The sequence below is a fragment of the Magnolia sinica genome, chromosome 2, assembly GCF_029962835.1.
Source record: "Magnolia sinica isolate HGM2019 chromosome 2, MsV1, whole genome shotgun sequence".
Classification (NCBI taxonomy): Eukaryota; Viridiplantae; Streptophyta; class Magnoliopsida; order Magnoliales; family Magnoliaceae; genus Magnolia; species Magnolia sinica.
The window spans coordinates 61,920,042-61,945,493 of record NC_080574.1 but is presented as its reverse complement, the minus strand read 5'-3'; the positions used below and the strand labels follow the sequence as shown (position 1 = coordinate 61,945,493).

At 39.7% G+C, this 25,452-nt stretch overlaps 1 protein-coding gene across 1 annotated transcript in view; it reads right to left on the bottom strand.

Annotated features, from left to right (window-relative positions):
* LOC131237151 (la-related protein 1C-like) overlaps window positions 1–25,452 on the bottom strand; it is a 64,888-nt gene that overhangs the window by 15,687 nt on the left and 23,749 nt on the right. The gene's annotated exons all lie outside the window — the stretch shown is intronic.

Genomic DNA, 25,452 nt, shown 5'->3' with positions numbered 1-25,452 from the left:
AGATATGATGTGCAAGATTTCAGGCTTAAGATCACGCTAGCTCAGAAACAATTACACAAATTCCATATCCAACACAAAAGCTCAAGCATTCAATTAAGGGGAATCTGTGGGTCCAGGCCTACACATGTTAGGGCTGGATCAATAAAAATTATAAACCAAACAATACTCAACGGGAAATAGAAATCATCCACATGTGCATGAGAATCAATCCCTAATCCAAGGAATTCACCAATTTCAAATCAAGGAACCTCATGGTTAAAAATTTTAAATAAAAAAAAAAAAAAAAAAAAAAGACATAAATTAAGGATAATGCAATCTAGGGCTAGGGTTTATGGAAATAGGTATAAAAAGAAAGAAAATAAGAAGGAAAACCTGAACCGATGAAAGTCCACGTGTGTGGACAGCGGCAGGGCTTGGCGCACGTGCATGCGAACCTGGCTGCACGTGCGAGCGGGGCCTGATTCCCCAAACAGCCTCCTTGGCCCTGGTCGGCTAGGGGAGGTCTTCAAACCTCCAAGTTTCATGGCAATCCGACATACGGTCTGCCCGCAGTACTCCGCCGAAGTTTCAGCCCTCCTGCAGAGCTAGATTCTGGAAACTGGCTGTAGGGATAAGAACGGCTGCAAAAACTGGTGGATTCAAAGCAAGAATGATTGTAGAAGATGAGAGATAAGAATGGAAGAAGGTAGGGGTGGATTGGGATAGGCGTGGCTTTGCACCACAGTAGTTAGCCCTTCGAAAAGGGAGAGCTTCGCACTCACTTGAATTTTTTCACAACTCAAAACTTAGAGAGTAGAAAAAAACACGCAGGAATTTTTTATTTCTTCAATGAATCAAAAGAACTACAAGAGATGCCTATTTATAAGAAAACTCTATACCCCAAAACTCGCGCCATGTGCGCAACCTATTACTTGGCAATGAAGTAAACAAAAATAAAAACTAATCAAAGAAATCTAAAGCGTTCATGATATTCTAAATAACATAAATAATCAAAATCTAAAATATGAAATCAATCCGACTAGTGGGCCCCTATCATGAGATCCCGTGATGGGCTTTACTTGATTATCAGACCCACTCTAATGAGCCAAAACTCCGTCTTCTAACTAGTAGGCCCTCCCTGGACGTCGTCATCATGCCAAATTGCCGGTGGGGCCCTCCCTCTCCTTGCGTACGTGCGTAGGGGGCGGCGTGCGTGCGCATGTGCGCATGATGTCCCCATCAACTCTTTAAAAGAATTCACTCTCAAGCATGGTTGTCAAAATCCCACAATTTATGATTTAAGTTGAATCTTAGAAAAGCATGTTCACATTTGAGGAGCCACTTATTACAGGGCCCAAATCTCGTGCACTTGTGCCATGTCGACACATGTGGCAATTCAGATCTTGAATATATACACTCTTCAAAAGAAAGAACTCTCAAGCACGATTGTCAAAATCCCACAATTTATGATTTAAGTTTGAATCTTATGCAAAATTATTTGAATTTGTTTTTTGGATGAATACTAAGATTGTACAATTCGTATCCTACAATTTCCATTCAATTCCCGATTTATAATTCAAACTATACTTTTTCTCTACTTTTTTAAACTTGGCTTCCTTTTTATGTTTTCAAATTGGTGGGGGCCTAAAGAATCTTTTGAAAAAGGTTGACTGTTTTATTTTATTCTTTGTAAGAAATTAAATTGTGTATGTTGTTGTTTTTAATGATTTCTTACCTCTTAATTGGTCAAGACACCAAATTGATCTATGACTTGCACTTTTATGGATGGTTGCCATTATGTTGACCTATGTGTATTGTGGTAATTGTGGTTAGAATTTGACTTCGACATAAAGACATACTTAATTTCTTTTTATTTGTTTGTCACATATATTGAATAAAGTGGAGTTTTTCTAGGCTTTCATTTTGTGATTCTTAAGTCAAAGGTTAATTTAATTCTTTATATAATAAAGAAAAAACTTACTAATAAATTTGTCTGTGTGGTTCTCAATAGGAACTCGAAATTTTTGCTTTGATTTTAAAAGATGATAGAATTTATGCATAGAGGGGAACATTATTTTAGAGTCAACGAGTTGGCGACAATACTTCTTTGGAATTATTTGAACTTCATCATGAGTCACAATGACACATACACATTAATACTTCTCTTGTTGCATTTGATGGGAAATGAATCATTGATATGTTTTTTTTAATTGATTTTCTTTTCAGATTGTTTCTGATTTTTTAAGAAAACCAATAAAATCTTACAATTTATGATATGATTTGCAATACGGATTCAACCCCTAGTGAGGTTTTCATATGACAACGATTATGACAACAACAAACTTGGGAGGTGTCATCTAAATGCAAGATATCAACGTCCATACATCCAAATACATCATCTTCATGTGCATGTCCATGATCTAACATCCCTATCCTAAGTGAGTTTCCATGCATCCAAACCACCCCTTGTGGGTTAGAACGCAGGCTTGCTTCCATGTATTTATATGGGTTTTCCCTAATGTCTTGGTAACCCCTCCAAGAGGTGGTGAGTCGCTTCAATATAATTATCCAGGTCTACCATCCAAGACGTGTGAGACCTAGAAATTTGACAAGATGAAGAGAATTAGAGTATTTACATCGAAGGGGAGATCTCTCCACGGGAAGCAGATTAATCTTATTAAAGTAATTATGTATGCATTAGTGTTTTAAATAGTGAATAGAATGTAGTGTAGTGTTCAACCCTCTAAAGCGTGAAGCCTAAGCTATATAGCATGCAACATAAGCTACACTACACGCAAGTGACACGACTTTTAGATTTTTTAGCTCAAGTCGTGCTTGGTTGTGCCAAATGTCATGAAATTTAATAGGCAACCAAACAGAACCTAAAAAAATTGGAAAAATAGGCAAAGATTATGTATAAAGGTAAAGAAAAAGCAACCTAACTGATTCAATGCTATTACTTGCACTATTTTACTAAAATCATTGAAAAGATTAACTTTTACTAAAAAAATGAAAAATGTAACAAATCATTAAAAACATAAATTGGTTTTAATGTTTTACTGCAAAGAATAATAATAATATAACTAGTAGTGTAAGCTACATAGCTTGTATGTGGCGTTAAGCTACGTACCATAGGCTATATAGCGTGTAGCGTATGTAAAATGAACCACTACATACCATAGGCTATATAGCATGTAGCGTGCACAACACATGACTTACGCCATTTTCATGAGCTATGAGGCATTAAGGCTAAGCTACGCTACGTAGAGTAAGCTCCATGCTACAAAGCGAAGCTATTTAAAACATTGCCTGCATTTCCTTTGCACTTTATGCCTCTATAGTTTCCTATTGAGTGTTATTGGAAGAATGAAAAGGGTTACACGGGGATTTCCTATTTTGAGGGGCAAAGCATAAGCATATGAGTTTAATTTATTGGAGTGGAAGGAGGAAAAGCGAGGAGCAAAAGAGAAACATGTAAGTTTCATTTATTAGAGTGGAGGAAGTAAAGCAAATAAAATAGGGAGGGACTTTAGGGGTGCAACTTGGGTTGGCCTCAACTCGAACTCAATTGGCCCAACCCAAACATTAGGTTAGGTTGAGTTTGGGTTGAGCTCAAGCTAAAAGAACTCGATCCGACCCTAGGTTGGGTTGGGCTTGGGTTGAGGCCTCGAGCAACCCGACCCAGCCTAAACAAAACCTTATATGCAATACATATGTGAGTAACGTGAACTAAAAACTTAAAATCATGGCATGCATGGTAAATATAATTCATGATTGGAATTGTCCATTCATGGAAAGTAGGATCCATTTACCTAGGGTCCACATGCTAAGTGGACCAATTGATGTAGAATCATGCAAATCCAACTATGTGACTGAGATTTAATTTAAAATCAAAGAAATATATAAAAATCATCAAGCTAAAGTGTGATGCACATGCAAACAACGTAAAGCCCAAGAGATGACGGGTATGATTCGAGGCCAAATCACAGTCATCAGCCCTTTGACCAAACAAAAAGCTCCTAAAATAGGGCTCAATGAAGATAAAGATCTTCCAACTAGCATAGGAATAATCCGGGTACAATAGGTGAACGCATGAGTTGGGTCCGAAAATAATGGAAGATGGTTGAGGTGGCCCTTAGGATCAAATAAAATAATATCCAAGTGAGGACAATGAAAGATAAAATCTTACCTTTGGATTTGAAGATTCAAAGGGATCTACCACCTACGATCCATCAAGCATGAAGTGGAAGAGGAAGAATCTTAGGGACGAAGAATAGAGTGGCTTCACACCCTCTAAGCTTCTATCCAAAGATCTAGCCTTCACAACAATGACGGAAAAAGAAAGGAACTCCCAAAAGGCCTCCTTAGATTTTTCTCCAAATTCACAATAGGGCTGGATGTCCCCACCCCTCTTGCTTTGTTTTATAGCAAAATTTTGTTAAAATGACAATTATACCCCTTTAATAACAAAAGAAAAATACTCATTATGTCCTAAAAGGTAAAAAGTCTAATCTACCCTACCAAAAAATATCTTATGTAGCAAATAAATGTTCAAAGTCCAATCACAAATTAAAATGTCCAAATCATCAAGTAACATAAAAAAACTAACTGACAAAAAGGTCCAACATAATCCAACCATCGGATGGCCCCATGATGGGACACGACTATCCAATAGATGGACAATTATGTAGACCATGATCAACGGTAAGATGATCTCCAAATATGATTCATGCCATCCATGCTTTTCTAATGCTCGCCAATGACCACTGGTGATCACCATTAGTCGCCCAGCCAAAGTGAAAGTGCCGATGTAGCCTATCGACGCCTACGTCTCTGATATGTATGGAGTGGTGGTGCGATGTCTGCATCATCAATGATCGGAACTGTCCATGTTGCAAACTCCATGCTCTACAGGCTACACTAAGAAAATTAAGTTGAACAGATGATTTTGATCATCGCCATCTTTGGATGAATTTTGAACAATGAAAAGAAATCTTGCTATGGCTTCCATTCAACTCTATGATTCAAAAGCTAGGATCATCGATGAATCATGATTAGGGGATGATAATTTATCTATGGTGGCAACGAGACAATTAATCTGAATTGACGATTTTGACCATCACCATCTTTATATAAATTTTGAATATAAAAATAGAATTTGCAACAGCTTGCATTCAACTCTAAATTTATTTTTTTAAGCATAAAAAAAGACATTTTATTGGAAGACATGTTAGGTCGTTGTTTGTTTCATCTCTAAAATTCAGAGGATAGGAACATCAAGGAATCATGATTATGGGACAATACTTATGTTAGAAACGAGAATATGGATGAATCAAATTATCAAACCATCTCAAGCATGCAAGCACTGGTAAGGGCCGCATACAAAGGCAGAACAAACTCATATTAGACGAGTCTTAGTGATCTAGTGAGGGGCCCTCATCTGAGAGGGCAAAACACATTAAAGATCATGTAAATGGCACACATGTTCTATTTCATGTGTTAGTTTACTAGTTACAAGCAGTGTTTGAAATATCAGTATCGCGTTACGTATCACATCCTTAGGATAGAGATATGTATCAGATATCACAGGGGATATATCGTTTGTATTGGGTAATTTATCGTACTTTTTGGGAAACATGAGGAAACATTGGTAAAATGGTTGAATTTTTCAATGAAACTCCAAGGATTGTTTGAAAAAGACCTTAATAAACGTTTAAATGATAACATATCAAGAAAGAAGTGCACCTAATAGGTTTCCTATGTATAAGGTCTTAAGTTATGCGCTATCTGCCTGAACTAATGCAACTATATTCAAATTGAATGCATAACATTTAGAATGTATGTGATGATCATTTCATTAAACACTCCTACATACTTCGAAATTAGTCTCAATTCACAGTTGGTTGAAGGGAAATTTCTTTTTTTTAAAAAAATTTAATAACTTTTTATTAATTAAAAATTAAAAATTAAAAATTATTTTTATTTTCCAAATATTGATAACAAATCAGTAGATCAACCCTCATACATGCTTGACTTCATGTTTGGAGTGCAACATTGCAAGCAATTTGGGAGAAATTGAGGAAATTTCAAAATTTTCACAATTTTTCCCAAATCGAACTACCTACAATCAAATTCTGAAATTAGAGCGTACATGATGATCATTTTATCAAATATTCCTACATACTTCGAAATTAGTCTCAATTGACAGCTGGTTAAAGGAAAATTTCGAGAAAAAAAATATGGAGAAGAAGAACCAATAGATATCGAAATCAAAGCTCCAACTCCATGATTTTTCTTTTTTCATGCAAAACATGAAGAACCAATGGATTTGTAACCATTTGACACCGATATAACATAATCTCAACAAAAAAAAAAAAAAGGTATTAGAAATTGAAAAATGCTCATCGAATCAAACATGTGGGATATCGGCACTACCTATGTGTTTCGTATCGCGCAAGTGGGATACAAGATATATGGTGGGATATATCGATCAATATCGTCGATATATAAAACATTGGTTACAAGTGTTAACCCTACCGAATCCAATTTAAACCAACCCAACCCTTACAGTGTTAGGGTTGAGTATTAAATACCTCGTGTTGGGCTTGGGTTGGGCCTCAAGCCAACTCTTTTATGGTTGGGTTGTGATTGGGTTGACCCTCAACCCGATCGACCCGCCCAAGTTGCACACCTAGGCACTATATTAAGTCATTGACAATCATGAATCAAAGTCCTATGAGCAAAATAGCCATGGAGGTACAGAAAGGAGGATGGTTCGTTATCCCAAAATATGGTATTTAGGAAGATGGCAAGGCTAGTTTTTTGTTGGGGAAATAGTAAATCAAGAGTGTGGAAATCAATTATCACAATGGACAACATCGCTGGTCAACGACTTGCACCTGATATGATATAGAATCCAACTTGGTCATCAAATTATTGGTGATAGCTAGCGCGGCAACAATATGTTATGCATTGTTTGACATCCTCTCTTTTTTTTTAATTGCAAAATGGAATTTTATTGAAATATAGGCCCAAAGGGCAAAACGAAACAGCACAACTACAAAGGAAGCCAATCATGAGAGATGAATTTGTCCAAAAAGAGAAAGATGGGAAAGACCTTTGGACTAGTGCAGCAACAACATTTTGCACATAGTTTGACATCCTTTATAATTTATCATTGCTTTAAAATGCAACAATTATTGACTAATATGAAAGGGCAGGTAATCAACTTAGTTGGTCCCTAGTTTTCAATAGGAACTGGAGAGCAAGGTATTCCACAACAGTAACGGTGGCTATAACAGCCACCGCCGCTAACATCACAATACGGCTTTTAAATAAATAAAATCAGCCACGTAACATGGCTGTTACGGCCGTTACAAGATCATTGCAAGCCGTTACAGGTCGACTTTTCCACAACGGCTATTAGGATCTCCTAACGCATAACGGTAATCACCGTTACCGTTACGTAATGGCCATTATGTAACCATTTTGGTATACATTGCTTGAGAGGAGGTAAGGAGTAGACTTTTGGGGCTATTAGAGGGCATAATACTCCACAATTCCAAGCAGAAAATTGGGGAAGTATAGTTCTACAAGTTTCTCAATAAAATCCTTAACTGGAAGCTGGAGGGAGGTGGGAGCAACCCTCCAACATGGCTATGGAGAATGAAGCCTTACCCCAAGAGTCATTGTGTGTGCTTAGACGGTTGGTCACCATATAGTGTTATCAATTAATCATCTCAGGAAAAAGGATAAGGTAATTGTAAATGGATGTCCTAAAGGTGCATAAAGCACCTTTTCTCCAATGCCCCTTTGCCTCCAATTCTTGGTGATGGTGTTTTGGTCAGTTTCACGGTCAATGCATGGCTCAATGGTAATGCTTCTAGAGGCATGGGTGTCAAGTAAAGTGATAGAGGATGCACGGCCAAATTTCTATAAAATCTTCGTCTTTTACCAATTCTTTTTTTGTAAGAGAGATAGAGAGATAACAACAATTTTATTAAGAATCACGCCAAAGGTGAGGAAAGAATACAACCCAATGCAACAAGACCCAAAGAAACGACTACCCATCCCAAAACGAGGCCTTTAACTCTTCTAATGACCTCCTCCACAGTCATGTTTTCATTCTGAAAACATTTAAGCATTACGAGCACCCAAAAGAACCCAAACACGGCCATAAAAATTAACCTCCACCTAGCCTTCCCAGATTTTCCTACTCCACCCCCATGCCATGCCCAAAGAAAATCCTCCACCAACTTCGGCATTACCAAGCACCCCCCCCCAAAAAAACAAAAAAAAAAAAAAAAAAAGAAGCTCCCAAATCTTATCAACAAAAGGTAAATGAATAAACAAATGATTGATCATTTCTGCATCTTCCATACACGAGGCAAATATTCGGAAGGATTAAAGATCTCCTTTGAAGGTTGTTGATGGTGGGAATTCGCTTCCTGCTAGCCATACGAAAACCACCATACAGGGAGGGGCTCCATAGACCCAACGATGAAAGGGATGATGGGGACCATGAGTACGAGGAGGCTCACCCATCAAACTAAAATGCAAACGCACTAAGAACTTTCCCAATGGATGCACCTTTTAAATCATCAAATCCGAGTCCTGGCTTGAATGAATTATATCTGAGGCGAATAAGTAACACTGCAAACTCACCAATCTCTCCATCTGTCAAATTCCTTCAAGGAGGAGGATTCCACACTATAGATCTGTCACATAAAGAGAAGCAAACTGCAACCAAAATGAAATGATCCAGAGCGAGGCAGGCCACTCTAGGAAAAAAGATCTTGATGCGCACTATCACCCACAAATCCACCCAAATTAGTATGCAATGACCATTCCCAAGAAAGAAACCAATCCCCCTACAAACTAGATGCTCTATTGCAGCTATCACTTTCCAAATACTAGAAGCTCAGTAAAGAGAGGAGCTCCTAACAAACCACTCACCATCCTTCATTCCGTACTTGCTAGCAATAAATTCCCTCCAAAGTCACCCCACTTTGGATCTAAATCACAAAATCCATTTCCCAAGTAAAGCTAGATTCATAGCACCCAAACTTTTAAGGCCTGTTCTACCCGATTCAATAGGCTTGCACACATCCTCCCATCTAAGAAGAAGAAACTGCCAACCATCCTTGGCACCTTTCCCAAAAAAAAAAAAAAAAATCACCTCAATTTTTCTAATCTTTTCAAAAATGGATTTTGGGCATTAGAAAAGAGGCATGAAATAAACTAGCATGTTAGAAAAAGCCAATTTGATAAGAGTCAAATGACCTCCCAAGGAAAGTTAGTGACATTTCCAACTTGCAAGCTTCCTCTTAATTCTTTCAATAAACTTATCTCAAAAGTACTTTGCCGGCTTTCTAATGCAAAGAGGTAACCCTAAATACGTCAATGTTAACTCCCCTGTCTTACAACCAAAAGTACTAGCAAAAATATTAAGGTTCTCCCAATCAATATGAATTCCCAACATTTCAAACTTGGCCGCATTAATCTTTAAACCCAACACTACCTCGAAGCAAACAATAATTTTCCATAGATTATTCACTAAAACCACATCCGCACCACCAAAAGAAACGAAGAAGAAGAAGAAGAAAAAGAAGAAGAAGAAGAGTATCACATGCATACTGAATATGAGAAAAAGTCACTCCATTTGCCACCTTGAACCCACTAATTAAACCATTCTCCTCCCCTTTGCAAAGCATCTTGCTAAGTGCCCCCACAATGACAACAAATAAATATCAGGACAAAGGATCACTCTTAGCAATACTATGTGGAAAGAAAGGAATAATAGAACTTTTAACTATACAAGTGAATCGACCACTAGGTGTTTGTTAGAGTTACATGCCCCATCCCATCTTGGGCATTGTCATGTTTGGCAGCAATGAGAACTTTGGAAAAGATAAAACTTTTATGGTCTAATTTTTCCCTTTTAAAAGGGGAAAAAAGTATGTCTGCAAATCAATTTCCATTTCCATGGTTTTACTCAAAAAACGTGGACATGGATTTATTTTTTTATTTTTTTTAAAAAGCTACTAAATGTAGATTTCCAAGGTTACAGAAGATGGATCCCGTATTTTAACCCTTGGCCTTTTAACCAAAATAGTAGTACTATTGGATTCATCAATTTTCCATTTATTGGGGATCCCATTGAGTTATTCCACATTTCGCTATTTTCTATCGAACTAGGGCCTTAAAGAAATTCTCAAGACATAAAAGGGAAGTAATAGTTATAGATTGGTTGGATGTCTGATGCAGGGCAATTAACCACTTGCTCTAAAAGCTCGAATTGATAGAGCATGGCTAATTAATCCCTTTATCTCATAGCCCAAGCCCCAAATCCATGGGCTAGGTCCTTGGCCGAACCCTCCTCGTGGGCCCCAAATCCATGGGTTTCGCCCCCTCGTAGGCCCCAAATCCATATGTTCCACCTCACATGGGCCCCAAATCCTTGGGTTCTGCGGGCCACCCACCCCGAGTGTGCCCCTACATCACACAAGCCACCTCACTTGAGCCCGGTGTGAAAATGCCCCCGCATTAATCACCCCCGGTGAGGAGTCTCGAACACAAGACCTCCAGCTCTAATACCAATTTGACGCAGGAAAATTAACCACTTGCTCTAAAAGCTCGAACTGATAGCTAATTAATCCCTTTATCTCATTGCCCAGGCCCCAAATCCATGAGCTAGGTCCTCGGCCAAACCGTCCTCGTGGGCCCCAAATCCATAGGTTCCACCTCACATGGGCCCCAAATCCATAGGTTCCGCCTCACATGGGCCCCAAATCCATGGGTTCTACAGGCCACCCACCCCAAGTGTGCCCTTGCATCCCACATGCCACCCCACTCAAGCCCGGTGTGAAAATGGCCCCGCATTAATGTTACTTGTAATGCCTTTATTACTTCTTCATGTGAGTTATTTTTTAACCTTGATGATGCAACCAAATGGCCACATAAGTTGGTTGATCAAAGATTTGAAGAAGTAACCATTCAAATTGTCTTTAGTGATGATTTGGACCAAATCCATAGTCAAATGATAAATCTAATGAGATCAATAGTCACATAACAGGAGCTAAGGAGATCGATCTAATGGCTCTTAGATTCATAGTATTTATATTTTTCTAGGCTAAATTTTTCGTCATGGCTCATTTAATAACTACCATTTTTGTATTTTTGTAGCTCTTTTTCGGCCACATTTTGGCACCAAATGATGTCAAAATTGCATGAAATTGGTCCCATTTAATAGCCTATATAGTTTTCAAAGTAGTCCAAGATTATGCAATTCCGATGTCATTTGAGTAAGACTTGCCAAATTACATAGGGCCCATAGGGTTGAATGAATTTCAAGGATATTTTAGACTTTCCATAAATTAGGGTTTGTTTCTTTTGACTTAAACGTATATAAGGTTATGCTTGGATGTGTAAAGCATGATGATAGACTGGAAATGCAATTCTTCGAATTTCAAGTATTTCTTTGCTTTGGAAGAAGATTTGAGAGGGAGCTTTGTGATCACAAGAACTTGGCTAGTTTATTTTGTAGGTCCTTCCCTAGTAATCGTCTTTTCTTTTCTTTGATATATTTGCATACCCTTTGGGATTGCATTACTAGAGCTTCATTTATAATATTTTTCTTATTAATTAAAAAAACAATGCTAGGAACAGTCTCTTTTTTTCGAGTTTAGTTAGGAACAACTTGGAATCAAAATGAATGTCACAAATAAATGAAATTTCAAGGTCTAAAGAAAGCAAGGGATATTTTTCATTAGTTCTAGGAAGAGAACCGTTGAAAGGGGGGGGGGGGGAGATGAATTTTACAATACAAAAGAAAATTATGAGAAAAGGAAAGAATCTTACAAAGAGGTTGACCAGACATCAACAAATTAATACAAAGGAGAAGAGTCCCCCAAGAACCCTTGAAAAAAATCCCCAAGTCTATATTAGTAAAGACCTTAGATGACTTGCCCATTAAATAGCCCCGTTTTGTTCTCTGGAAACCAACAACCAACAAACAAAACATCTCCCAAAAGATCCTACCATTGTGTTTGTGTCAAATCAGCCATAAGGTAGCAAGGACAGAAATCCTCTTAACGATAGACTTTAACACTCATTACTACGAGCATGTCAACCTTTGAAAAGCTCACCAATTGATGTCGGCATAGTCCATTCCACAGATGACTTTCCACCAAATCTCTTACATTAATGAGCAATGCAAGACCAAATGGTCCACCATTTCCACACACCTAAGAACGATAGTGCATACATTCGAAATTATCATCTTTCTATTCCCCAAATGATCAATAGTTAGCAAATTGTTCTTGCCAATCAACCATGCAAGTCAAGAATGCAAGGTGGCCTCAAATACTTAAAAAAATGATGAGTGGAATCCAGAGCACTCGATTGTGACAGTGGAAAGCCGAATAGAATGATATACTGGAGAAATAGCCAGATCTGTGGGGGTTCCACACCGACCTATCCTAGTCAAATAGCACGAGCTGAAAGCTTGGAACATATCTAGAAGGCAAGCATGAACATCAATCTCTTCATCCCCTCGATGGTAAGGGGGGAGACATAGTCGAATGGAAGGATCTAACATAGAAAAAGCTCAATTTGCCAAGGTTCCCCACCCACTTATCACAATTAGATAGCAAGATGCCGAAAGCTTGGAGCAGATCCAAAAAGCAAGCAAGCGCATCAATCTCTTTTTCTATAAGACTTCTCCAGAAAGAAGGAGACCAAACCACATCTCCCATTAATGAGACATACTGAGAGATGAGAGCACCTTCCTCCACTACAATACTAAAGAGGTTGAGCAAAGCAACACAGAGGGGTGGACCCCCACATCATCCATCCATCCATAATGGAATCCAAATGTCATCCCAAAAAGGAAGGTGATTTCCCTCGAAAGAGATTCCCAACTCTTAGCACAAACTTCCAGGAGCCCAACGCCCCAGACTGAATGGATTACCAAGGGAACAAACCAACTTCCACCACATATTTACAAAGAATCGAACATTCTCACCAATGTTCATGGTCTCATCGATATTATCTGTATCTCACGTTACTAATATAGATACAAGGTGTAATATAAAATACACTAAAATGGTCGATATTAACAATAATATCGCCACTATCGCAAGGTATCGGCAACCACCCTTTCAAAAAAATACATTGTATTGTCGATACATGCAATGGTGTCAATGATAAATGGATAATATTAACGATATCAATTTTAATACTAACAAAATTCTAGGAAAAAAAAATTTTCTTCTGAAATTTTTAAAGGGGGTCTCTTCCTAGGGGTGTTTTAAATTAGTGCATCAAAATCATAATTATTAATTAATATTGTTGTTCGGTAACACATAGTTTAAGCCCCTATACAATGGAAACCAATTATGCCATAGCTGCTTTATATAATATTTTTGAGTCCTAAATTTGTAGTAATGTGTTTCTCAACATCTCTTGAAGTTTTACCCAAAAAAAAAAAAATCACCTTTTTCCTAATGTTTCCCCATTGTTTTTCTCAAGCAGTGATGTGTTCTCCAGTATCCGCGATTATCAAATATTGATATATGTTTTCATCAATACAGGTAATGATAGCAATACACCAGACACTAATTTCCAGACGACTCAAAGAAGGAAGTAATTTCCCCATACCAAGCTCGAGGAGCTTGCGTCCATACAAGGACTACCTTGATAAGCTTGCAAACAAAATCCTTAAGCCAAACCCTCCAGACCCAAGGTATTCAGTAACGGTAACGGTGGACATAACGGCCACCATTGTTACCTTTACGATACAGGCTGTAATGGCCATTACGGCCCCCATAACGGCTGTTACAATGTCTCTTTTTTTATCTATTGAAAAAACCCGAGAAACCTGAATCGGCCACGTAACGGGCCATTACATCCTTTACGGGAGACGTAACGGGCCGTGACGAGGGCTGTAACGGCCTTTGCGTGTCATTTTATCAGTAACGGCCGTTACGACCTTTACGACCCCATAACGTATAACGGTGATGAGGACATCTCGCGCATACGTGCACGCACGCCGCCTCACCTACGCACGTACGCACGGAGTAAGAGGGCCCCACCATCGATCTATCTCAATGACGACGTCCAGGGAGGGCCTCCTACCTAGAAGACGAAGTTTGGTTCAAAAGATTGGGCCCGATAATCAAGAAAAGCCCATCATGGGATCTCATGATCGTGGCCCACTCGTCGGATTGATTTCATATTTTAGGTTTTGCTTATTGTTATTATTTAGAACATTGTGAACGCTTTAGATTTCTGTTTGGTTTTTATTTTAGTTTACTTCATCGCCATGTAATAGGTTGCACACATGGTGCGAGTTTTGGGGTATAAGATTTTCCCTATAAATAGGCACCCCTTATAGTTCTTTTGATTCATTAAAGTTAATAAAAAAATTCCTGCTTTATTTTTCTGCTTTCTTCGTGAGTTGTGGATGAATTCAAAAGTGATTGTGAAGCCCTTCCTTTTCGAAGGGCTAACTACCGTGGTGCAAAGCCACATCGATCCTGATTCACCCCCATCCTCCATCATCTTTTTTTCCATCTTCCCCCACCATTCATACTTCGAATTCGTCCCTTTTGTTGCATCAGATTTCTTCATTACAGCAGGTTTCCAGATTTTGGCTCGCAGGCGAGCTGAAACTTCGGCGAAACACCACGCACAAACCGTACATCGGATTGAGCTGAGATTTGGGAATTTTGGAGACCATCCCTAGACGACAAAGGCCAAGGTGGCCTTTTTTTGAATAGCGGGCCCCACACACGTGCGGCCGGGATCACACGCTCGTCCGTCTGGCCATTGTTGCTGTCCACACGCGGGATCGTCTTTTAGCTCAGGTTTTTATCCTCTTTTATCCTCTCATAGACGTTTTTTATGAATCCTATCCCTAGATTACGTTTTCCCTAAGTTATTTGCCAATTTTCTTACCCTAAGGTTCCCCGAATTGGAATTTCTGAATCCCTTGGATTAGGAATTGATTACCATGCATGCGTGGATGATTGTTTCTTATCTTTGAGTATTGTTTGGTTCATAATTTTTATTGATCCAGCCCTATCATGTGTAGGCCTGGACCCGCATAGATTCCCCTTAATTGAATGTTTGGACTTTCATGTGGGATATGGAATTTGTGTAATTGTTTCTGAACTAACGTGATCTTAAGCCTGAAATCTTGCATATCATATTTAATTTTCATGTCCTGCATCAAATTTGGTATCAAAGACTAAGGTTCTTGTAGGGGAATTCACCACATATTTAGGGTTTAGTTTGTTTGAGTCATTCATGCATCCAGTCCATCATATGTAGCTGCTAGAAAATGTCCAACATCGATCTGTCTCGATGACGACGTCCAGGGAGGGCTTCCTACCTAGAAGACGAAGTTTGGTCCAAAAGATTGGGCCCAATAATCAAGAAAAGCCCATTATGGGATCTCATGATCGTGGCCCACTCGTCGAATTGATTTCATATTTTAGGTTTTGCTTATTGTTATTATTTAGAACATTGTGAACATTTTAGATTTCTCTGTTTGGTTTCTATTTTAGTTTACTTCATCGCCAAGTAATAGGTTGCACACATGGTGCGAGTTTTGGGGTATAGGATTTTCCCTATAAATAGGTACCCCTTATAGTTCTTTTGATTCATTGAAATTAATAAAAAAAATTCCTGCTTTATTTTTCTACTTTCTTCATGAGTTGTGGAAGAATTCAAAAGTGGGTGCGAAGCCCTCCCTTTTCGAAGGGCTAACTACAGTGGTGCGAAGCCACATCGATACCAATTCACCCCCATCCTCCATCATCTTTTTTTCCATCTTCCCCCACCATCCATACTTCGAATTCGTCCCTTTTGTTGCATCAGATTTCTTCATTACAGCAAGTTTCCAGATTTCGGCCCGCAGGCGAGCTGAAACTTCGGCAAAGCACCACGCACAAACTGTACATCTGATCGAGCTGAGAGTTGGGGGTTTTGGAGACCATCCCTGGCCGACCAGGGCCAAGGTGGCCTTTTTCTGAATAGTGGGCCCCACACACATGTGGCCGGGATCACATGCTCATCCGTCTGGCCATTGTTGTTGTCCACACGCAGGATCGTCTTTTGGCTCAGATTTTTATCCGCTTTTATCCTCTTATAGCAATTTTTTATGAATCCTAACCCTAGATTACGTTTTCCCTAAGTTATTTGCCAATTTTCTTACCCTAGGGTTCCCCGAATTGGAATTTCTGAATCCCTTGGATTAGGAACTGATTACTATGCATGCGTGGATAATTATTTCTTATCTTTAAGTATTGTTTGGTTCATAATTTTTATTGATCCAGCCCTATCATGTGTAGGCCTGGACCCGCATAAATTCCCCTTAATTGAATGTTTGGACTTTCATGTGGGATATGGAATTTGTGTAATTATTTCTAAACTAACATGATCTTAAGCCTGAAATCTCGCATATCATATTTAATTTTCATATCCTGCATCAAACGGTTACCACCTTTACATAATGGCCTTTACAGCACACCATGTCCAGACCCCTTCATCTCAAAAACCTTATTCCAGTTTACCAAACGATACTCGTGTTTACTATTAGCACCTTGCTACAGAAAGTTCATTTAGATTCTTTCCAATCTCTAAATAACACTAGTAGGGCATTAGAACATAAACAACTAGTAAACACGTCCCTTAAGTAGGGAAATGACATCTCAAATTTAGGAGACAAGAAAGCTTAAGAATTGCTGCAAAGAACTAAGTGTTATTTAAGTAAATATAAAAAAGAGAGGTTCTTATCAAATTAGTTGTATATAGGCTTATAATACATAATTTTTTTGGACAAGTGGAACCGTCCAAACATTGATATGAATTGTTGATGTGGACATCAGATTGTACCAACGTTGCCATAGGAGAGCCCCAGGCCCTGGCCCAACCCAGCCCACACTTTATTTGGGTGATCACTACTTGGGCCTGGCCCGTGGGCCACTTTGAAGACCCCATGCGCATAGGATGTGCATCGTGAAGGCCCCAAACTGGGAGGATGCAGATGGGCTGCGTTATTTGGAGTGCCAGGATAGTTTTTGAGAGTTTTTGTTGAGATCCGACCTTTGGATCGCATCCGATGACCATGTGATCAAGTCCTCTTTTAGTTTTTAGTGTCCATTTATGTTTTGTTATTTTTATGCGCATTTTGGTTGGTTTGGATTTCTTAGTGGGCCCCTACTTTGCTAGATTTTAAAAAGGTTAATGTTGGTCATTTTACTTTTAAATGTAAAAACTCTATTTAAGGGGAATGAAGAGTACATGTTTGTTTTCTAAAGAGAAGCCTTTCTTTCCTCCACGAGACTTGGAGCAAGGTGGTGAGATTCCATCTTTTTGTGAGCGTGCGACTCGCTCACGTGTTTATCTTCTACAAGGAATGGTCTTTCCATCTCCTTCTACTCATTTTAAAAAAATAAAAAATTAAAAAAAAATTAAAAAAAATTAAAAAAAAATTAAAAAAAAAAAAAAAAAAAAAAAAAAACCTCTTTGATCCTATCTAGACTAAATCCTTCAATCCATTGCACCCAAAACCTCGACATCCTATGTCCTTGCCTCCCACATAAAACCTACCCTAGACTCCCCAATTTCCTCCCACAACCCTCAATTCCCAAATTATAGATTTATCCCACCCCATTTCCCACATGATCTTCATCTCCTCTAAACATAGTTTATGTGATGAATGAGTATGGTAAATTCTATGTGTGTATGAATCTACCCATGAATATTTTGTTGATATTCTGTGCTAAGGGGTTGTTCTAACAACCTTGACATCCTACAATTTAATCTTAATATGATTGTGTGCATGTGGGGATGATTTCTAATGAAATGACATGAATTTTTGCTTGCTGAAATCAGTATTCCAAATATCGATTCTATCGGCCGATATTATCGTTATCGGCCACCGTCGACATGAAAACCCTCGGAGATACCAAAAATTTCCAGAATTCTTTGTATCGTGCGATATTGCGCATAATATTGCACGATATTTTGCGACATCGCCGATATTAACGTCTTTCTCGTGTTTTATTGGGGGACTTTATCATTTTTCAATGCGTAATTGACCGAAAAAATCGAAAAAATAAAATAAAATAACGAGAAAAGCTTTCAATCCACATAAGAGAGGGGATTTCAGTACCTATAGAAGCGGATTACGTGATCTGAAGTAGACTTCGATGAGCCATGATCAACAGTGGTGCGCCATGAGAAAAAAATATCGAATTCCCCATTTTTTTTCTTCAAATAAATGATATATTGAAATTCCATAGACGATTTTAGCAACAAAATCTCCAAAAAATCTGGAGATGTGGAGTTTGGGTGAGAGATTTTACAGTTTCGAAACCCTCGTTGTTTAAAAAATGGCTTTGGAAGCCCTTTTATGATGAAGTGGATTGGGTATTATCCCCACCACGTCTAGTTAGAGACGGACGGTACTATCGAGGGCTTTGTGGGGCCCACCTTGAGGTATATGTTTTATCCAATCTATCCATCCATTTTGGAAGATCATTTTGGGACATGATTCAAAAAATGAGACATATCAAAGTCTAAAGTGGACCACACCACAAGAAGCAGTGGAGATTGAACGCTTACAGTTGAAACCTTCCCAAGGCCCACTGTGATGTTTATTTGCCATCAAACCTGTTCATAAGGTCAAATAAACGTGGATAAAGGTAAAAACTAAATATCAGTTTGATCCAAAACTTTTGTTGCTGCAAAAAAAAATTCAATGGCATGCGTTCAATCTCAACTGCTTCCTATGGTGTGGTCCACTTGAGTCTTTAACCTGCCTTGTTTTTGAGATCACGCCCTAAAATGACCTGTGAAAATGGATGAATGGCATGGATAAAACATATACAATATGGTGGGCCCCATAGATCTCCTAGCAAGTCCGTCCGTCTCATGCGCGGATGAGGTGTTACCTGGATAAAACGAACTATTACCCTTACGGTGGAGTCCAAGTCCACCTTGCTCATTTAGTTTATATCAAGACCGTGCATCCATTTTTTCAGTCCATTTTAGGATGGGGTCCCAAAAATTAAGTGGATCTAGATCTCAGGAGGACCACACCACATGAAACAGTGGTGATTGAGTGACTCACCATTATAAATTCCAAATGGCCCATTGTAGGGTTTTCATAATTTTTATTTGCAATCCAACCTGTTGATAATGTCAAGAAGATCAGGATGAAGGGAAAATACAAAGATCATCTTGATCCTACACGTTTGCGGCCCAAAAAAAGTTTTTAATGGTCATTCATCTCTATTGCTAGTGGTATGGTCCACTTGAGATTTGGATCTTCTTAAGGTTTGAGATCACGCCATAAAATGAGATGGAAAAACAGATGAACGGCATGGATATACAAAAAATACATAAAGGTGGGACCCACACAGTTAGAGTAACATCCACTAAGTGTTACCCAGGTAAGAGTTAATCCGCTCCCCTTTTACATGTGACTTCCATGCGATCACTCGCAATCGTGAGTCGACATGTTTCGTGGGCCCTATTATGATGTCGTGTGTTTTATCCGCACCGTTCATATATTTTGGATGATTAGTTTGGGGCATGAGAAGAAAATTGAGTTAGATCCACATTTCAGGTGGACCACACTAAAAAAAAAAAAAGTGGTGATTTAACATTTAATATTAAAAACTTCTTTGGCCCACAATAACGTTTATTTACCATCCAACCACTTATTAGGGCCCTCTGATTTATCACATAAGATCCTGGATGAAGAGAAAACCAAATATCAGCTTGATTGAAACTTTTGTGCCCCCAAAAATTTTTTAATGGTGACCATTGAACGACCAATGTTTTGTGTGGTGTGATCCTCCTCATATTTGAATCTGTCTTATTTTTTGGCCCATGCTCTAAAATGATTTGCCAAAATGAATTGACGGTTTAGATGCACCATATTACATTGAGGTGGCCCCACGGTCAGGGTCCTACCCAACGCGATGGTTGGCCACTATTAGAGGAAGCGGATTGCGTAGTGGGCATGGATTTGGGGAAGCAGACTAAACTCTTTAGGGCCTACCTTGATGTATGCATTGCATATCCACGTCGTCCATCTATTTGGGCTGCTTATATTTATGGCATGATCCCGAAAATGAAGCAGATACAAGTTTTAAGTGGACCATACTATAAGAAACATAGGTCAATGATCTCCCACCATTAAAAACTTCCTAGGGTCCACCGTAATGGTCATTAACCATCCAACCTGTCGATAAGTTCATACAGACATGGATGAAAGGGAAAAAAAACAAATATCAGTTTGATCTAAAAAATTTGTGGCCCACAAAAGGTTTTTAATAGTCAATAAGCACTATTTTGTGTGGAGTGGGCTACATCCACCTAAAATTTGTATCTACGTCTTTATTTATTATTTATTTTTATTTTTTTGCTTTTGAATAAATTAATTATGTTTTCATATATGTTTTGATACATTTTTAAATGTTATACATTCAATTTGAATATAGTTGCATTAGTTATGTCAAACAGCACACAACTTATAACCTTATACAAACTAAACCGATTATATGCACTTATTTTTTGAGATGTTATGATTTAAAATTGTATATTAACATATTTATTAACAATCCCTCAAGTTTCATTAAAAATTCAACCATTTTCTCAATGTTTCCCCGTGTTTCCCAAAAGAGCGATAAATTTTGCAATACAAACGATATATCTCGTGCGATAACCAATACGTATCTGTATCCCAACGGTGTGATACATAGTGCGATACTGATATTTCAAACACTAGCTGAAATTACTGTTTGGTGAACTGTTCTGCTGAAGTTATTGTTTAGTGGGCTTGGCCCATAACCCACAGGTCCTAGGATCTGTATGCTTTGAATTGTCCTTTGACTAATCTCCTGTGAAACATGACATCCATACATGTATCCTACATTGTTTTTACCATACTCAGTCACCACATAAACTATGTTTAGAGGAGATGAAGATCACGTGGGATATGGGGTGGGATAAATCTGTAATTTTTGATATCAAAGCCAGGTTTAGCATAAAGTATTTGTGAGTCCCATATAAAGTTAGGGTCTTTTGTGTGCATGCATATAAGTTGAGATTGCATCTCATATAGTGTTTAGGCCACACCATTAGGATAGTAAATCTGAACTAGAGTCTAGGGTTACATTGGGTACACCCCGTGCCCCATCAAATCAGTTTTCGTGTCAGTCCTAGAATTAGTTTCTTCCTTTTGAGTGAGTCCTTACGTTAAAGTTGTCTTAGGTGTGTCGTGGTATGGCAACCGCAAGTAATAGTCGTGATCCCGACCCGTTGTCTCAATAGATCCTAGCACAACTACAAGCCATCACGTCTAGGCTAGATCGTATTGAAACAGCCGTTGAGGAGCAGCGCACAGCAACAGAATCCAATAAGTGTTACCTTACTGACCTTGAGGATCCTGGTGACGAACATGAGTCTCAGGCTGAGGTATTTGAGCGTAGTGCTAGGAGGGATCCGACAACCCTAGTAGAGCCAGTTAGGGCTCCCATAGCACGTCCTACCCCTCAAAGAGAGCCTGTTAGGGATTATGCGAGGGGGCATGGCCCAGTAGTTGCCCGTGCAGGGGTGCGTCCTCAGCCACCCTAGTTTGAGTACCATGACCGACATGATGTTAAAGACCATGTCATGAGAGGTGTGAAAGTCGATGCGCCAAGCTTTGATGGTCAGCTGGACCTCAAAGTCTTTGTTGACTGGCTGGCAGACATAGACCACTGTTTTTAGTGGCATGACATGCCTGACGACTGTCGAATGCGGTTCACCAAGATGAAGCTTGTTAGTCAGGCTCAGTCTTTTTAGTTGAACCATGAGCGCCGACTTGAGAGGTCTAGGCAACCTCCCATCACACTATGGGCCGAGATGAAAGAAGCCCTGAGGGAGAAGTATCTTCCCTTGTCATACCAACAGAAGCTCATGGATCAGTGGCAGTCCCTTCACCAAGGGAACATGTCAGCCACAGATTATATTGCTAAATTTGATGAGCATATGTTGCAGTGTGACATCCAGGAGGACCCCATTGCGACACTCTCCAGATTTAGGATGAGGCTCCGACCTGATCTTCAATACGAGCTACTCACTCGCAATGTTGGCACCTTGGATCATGCCTACCACTTGGTGCTTGAGTTAGAGCGGTATGTAGCACTCCAGCGTTCTCGACGTATGGACTATCGAGATCCCAGTTCTAAGGCTCCATCTCAGGGTATGAGACCTAATTATGGGACTCAGTCCAAACCATCCTCCTCTAGCCGACCCAATCCTAGAGATCAAGGGTAAGGCCATTGAGGGATCTAGCTTAAGAGGAGGTTAGCCTACAGAATGCTACCAATGCGGCAAAACGGGTCATGTCGTATGTGAGTGTCCCCAAAAGGTGCGAGGAAAGGCCCTCCTGATTGAAGATCAAGGGGAAGATCATAATGACCAGGGCGATTATGAAGAAGAAGAGTATCGCCCTCATGTTGGTGCTAGTGATGAAGACGATGAGGAAACTATCCCACTTGCTATAGTCAGACGTATCCTAACTCAGGCTAAGGAGCAGGATGACTGGCGTCATTCTACTATTTTCCATACTTATGCCAAAAGTGGGGAAAAGAATTGCAAAGTCATTGTCAACAATGGAAGTTGTGCAAATGTGGTCTCCGCTAGCACCTTGGATCGTTTGGGCCTGAAGCCCACTCCCCACCCTCAACCCTATAAAGTCTCTTGGGTTAACGACTCTTCCATGCCAGTGTCCCAGTGTTGTCAGGTGCCTTTGGAGTTTGGATCCTATAAAGACACTGTGTTGTGATGTTTTGCCCATGGATGTGGGACACATCATCTTGGGTCGGCCTCGGCTCTTTGATAAGGATGTCAAGATATATGGTCGTTCAAATGCGTGTACATTCTTACACGAAGGCAGAAAGATTATTCTGAAGCCTTTACCTCCCAAGAACACCCAGGCTAAAAGGGGAGACGTCAAGAAGGGTGATGGAAAAGAAGTGAGGAAATCCCAAACTAAGTCTCTTCACATTATTAATGCAAAAGAATTTGAGAAAGATGCTACAGAGAGTTTGGAGGTGTATGCCCTAGTGGCAAGAGAGGTTACACCAGAGGTTAGGGCAAAGAACTTACCAGACGAACTTCCACCCATGGGGGACATCCAGCATGTCATTGACTTAGTCCCTAGGTCTACTCTCCCGAACCTTCCTCACTACCGAATGAACCCGACCGAGCATGCCGAGTTGAAGAGGCAAGTCGATGAGTTGTTAAGAAAAGAGTTCATTCGAGAGAGTTTGAGTCCATGTGTTGTGCCTGCACTCCTCACACCCAAGAAGGATGGCACGTGGCGCATGTGCGTGGACAGCCGAGCAATTAACAAGATCACGGTCAAGTATCGATTTCCTATACCAAGGCTTGATGATATGCTCGACATGATGGCCGGTGCCACAATTTTCTCGAAAATTGACCTCAAGAGTGGGTATCACCAAATTCGCATTCGCCCTGGTGATGAGTAGAAGACGGCATTCAGGACGAAGGATGGGCTGTACGAATAGCTGGTCATGCCCTTTGGGTTGACTAATGCCCCAAGTACTTTCATGCGAGTGATGACCCAGGTGTTAAAGCCCTTCATAGGCAAGTTCCTAGTGGTTTATTTTGATAATATTCTCATTTATAATACCACTAAGGAACAATATCTCCACCATTTGAGGCAGGTCTGTGAGATCCTTAGGACGGAGCAATTATATGCGAACTTGAAGAAGTGTGCTTTTATGTCAGATTGAGTTTTCTTAGGGTTCATAGTGTCGTCCGAGGGTATGCGTGCGGATCCTGAAAAGGTCCAGGCCATAGTGAGTTAGCCAGAACCACGAAACATGCATGAGGTGAGTAACTTCCATGGCTTAGCTACCTTTTATCGTCGGTCCATTAACGACTTTAGTTCCATTATGGCTCCCATTACCGATTGCATCAAAAAGGAGAGTTCCAGTGGACCAATGCAACCTCTAAGGCCTTTAAAGACATAAAGGGCAAGATGGTTGAGGCCTCTGTCATGCGACTTTCAGATTTTTCTAAAGTCTTTGAAGTAGCATATGACACCTCGGGTGTGAGAATAGGGAGAGTACTAAGTCAAGAGGGACACCTAGTTGCCTATTTCAGTGCAAAACTGAATGAGGCAAAACAGAAATACTCCACCTATGACAAGGAATTTTAGGCAGTGGTGCAGTCATTGAGGCATTGGCGCCACTATTTACTCCCGCATGAGCTCGTCTTGTTCTCTAACCACGAGGCCTTGCAATATTTAGGCTCTCAGAAGAAGTTGAACCCTACGCATACCAAATGGGTCAAATTTCTTCAAGAGTACTCGCTTGTTCTAAAGCACAAGGCTAGAGTCGAGAACAAACCCGTGGATGCCCTTGGTCATAGGGTTGTGACTCTCCATTCTCTGAGGGTAGAGGTTACGGTAGTGTTCGAAATATCAATACTATCAGCCGATATTATTGTTATCGCCCCCCAGCGAGACGAAACCCACGCGATAACCCCCAGAAGATACAACAAATCCCAAAATCCAGATATCGCACGATGTATATATGGAGAATAAATTGATAAAAAAAAAAATTGAATTAGAAAAGAGAGAGAAAGAGAGAGAGAGAGAGACCGGAGTACCTATAAACTGTAGCGAAGATTGGTGATCGGAGGTGGGCCATTCGACAAGTAAGTACGATTTCCCTTTCTTGGATGATTTTTCTCGCAATTTTTTTCAATTTCCCTCTTTCTTCGCTGATTGGATAGTATCTGTGGGGATTTCTCGGAGATTCCGGCAAGAAATCAGGCCGGATTGAGGAACCCCTTCCTCCGGAACGAGAATCATCGCTGCCACGAATGTCGGAACTCTTGCGTGCGTGAAGGAGAGGGAAAGTGAAGGAGAAGGGCGCGGATGGGGGTGAAAATGGATTTGGATTGCGTGGTGGGTTACTCAGTACGCTCTTATCGTACTCAGTAAACTCAGTTGGGCGGGCCCACCTTTAATGTATGTGGTCTATCCACGCCATCCATCCATTTTCCCATCTAATTTAAGGGGTTGATCCCAAATTTTAGGAATTTTAAAAGATCATACCACAGGAAACGGTGGTGATACTGATTTCCACCGTTGAAACCTTTCTTGGCCCTGCAATGATGTTTATTGGTCATCCAAACAGTTAATGAGATCATACAGACGTGGATGAAGGGAAAATACAAATATAAGCTTGATCCAATCATCTAAGACTTTTGTGGCCCTCACGAAATTTTCACTATAGATGTTCAATTCAATTGTTTTCTACGGTGTGGCCCATTTGAACATTGTATATGCTTTATTTTTGGGCTAAAGCCCTGAAATTATCTGGTAAAATGGATGGACAGATCGGATAAAATACATAAATCATGGTGGACCGTAAT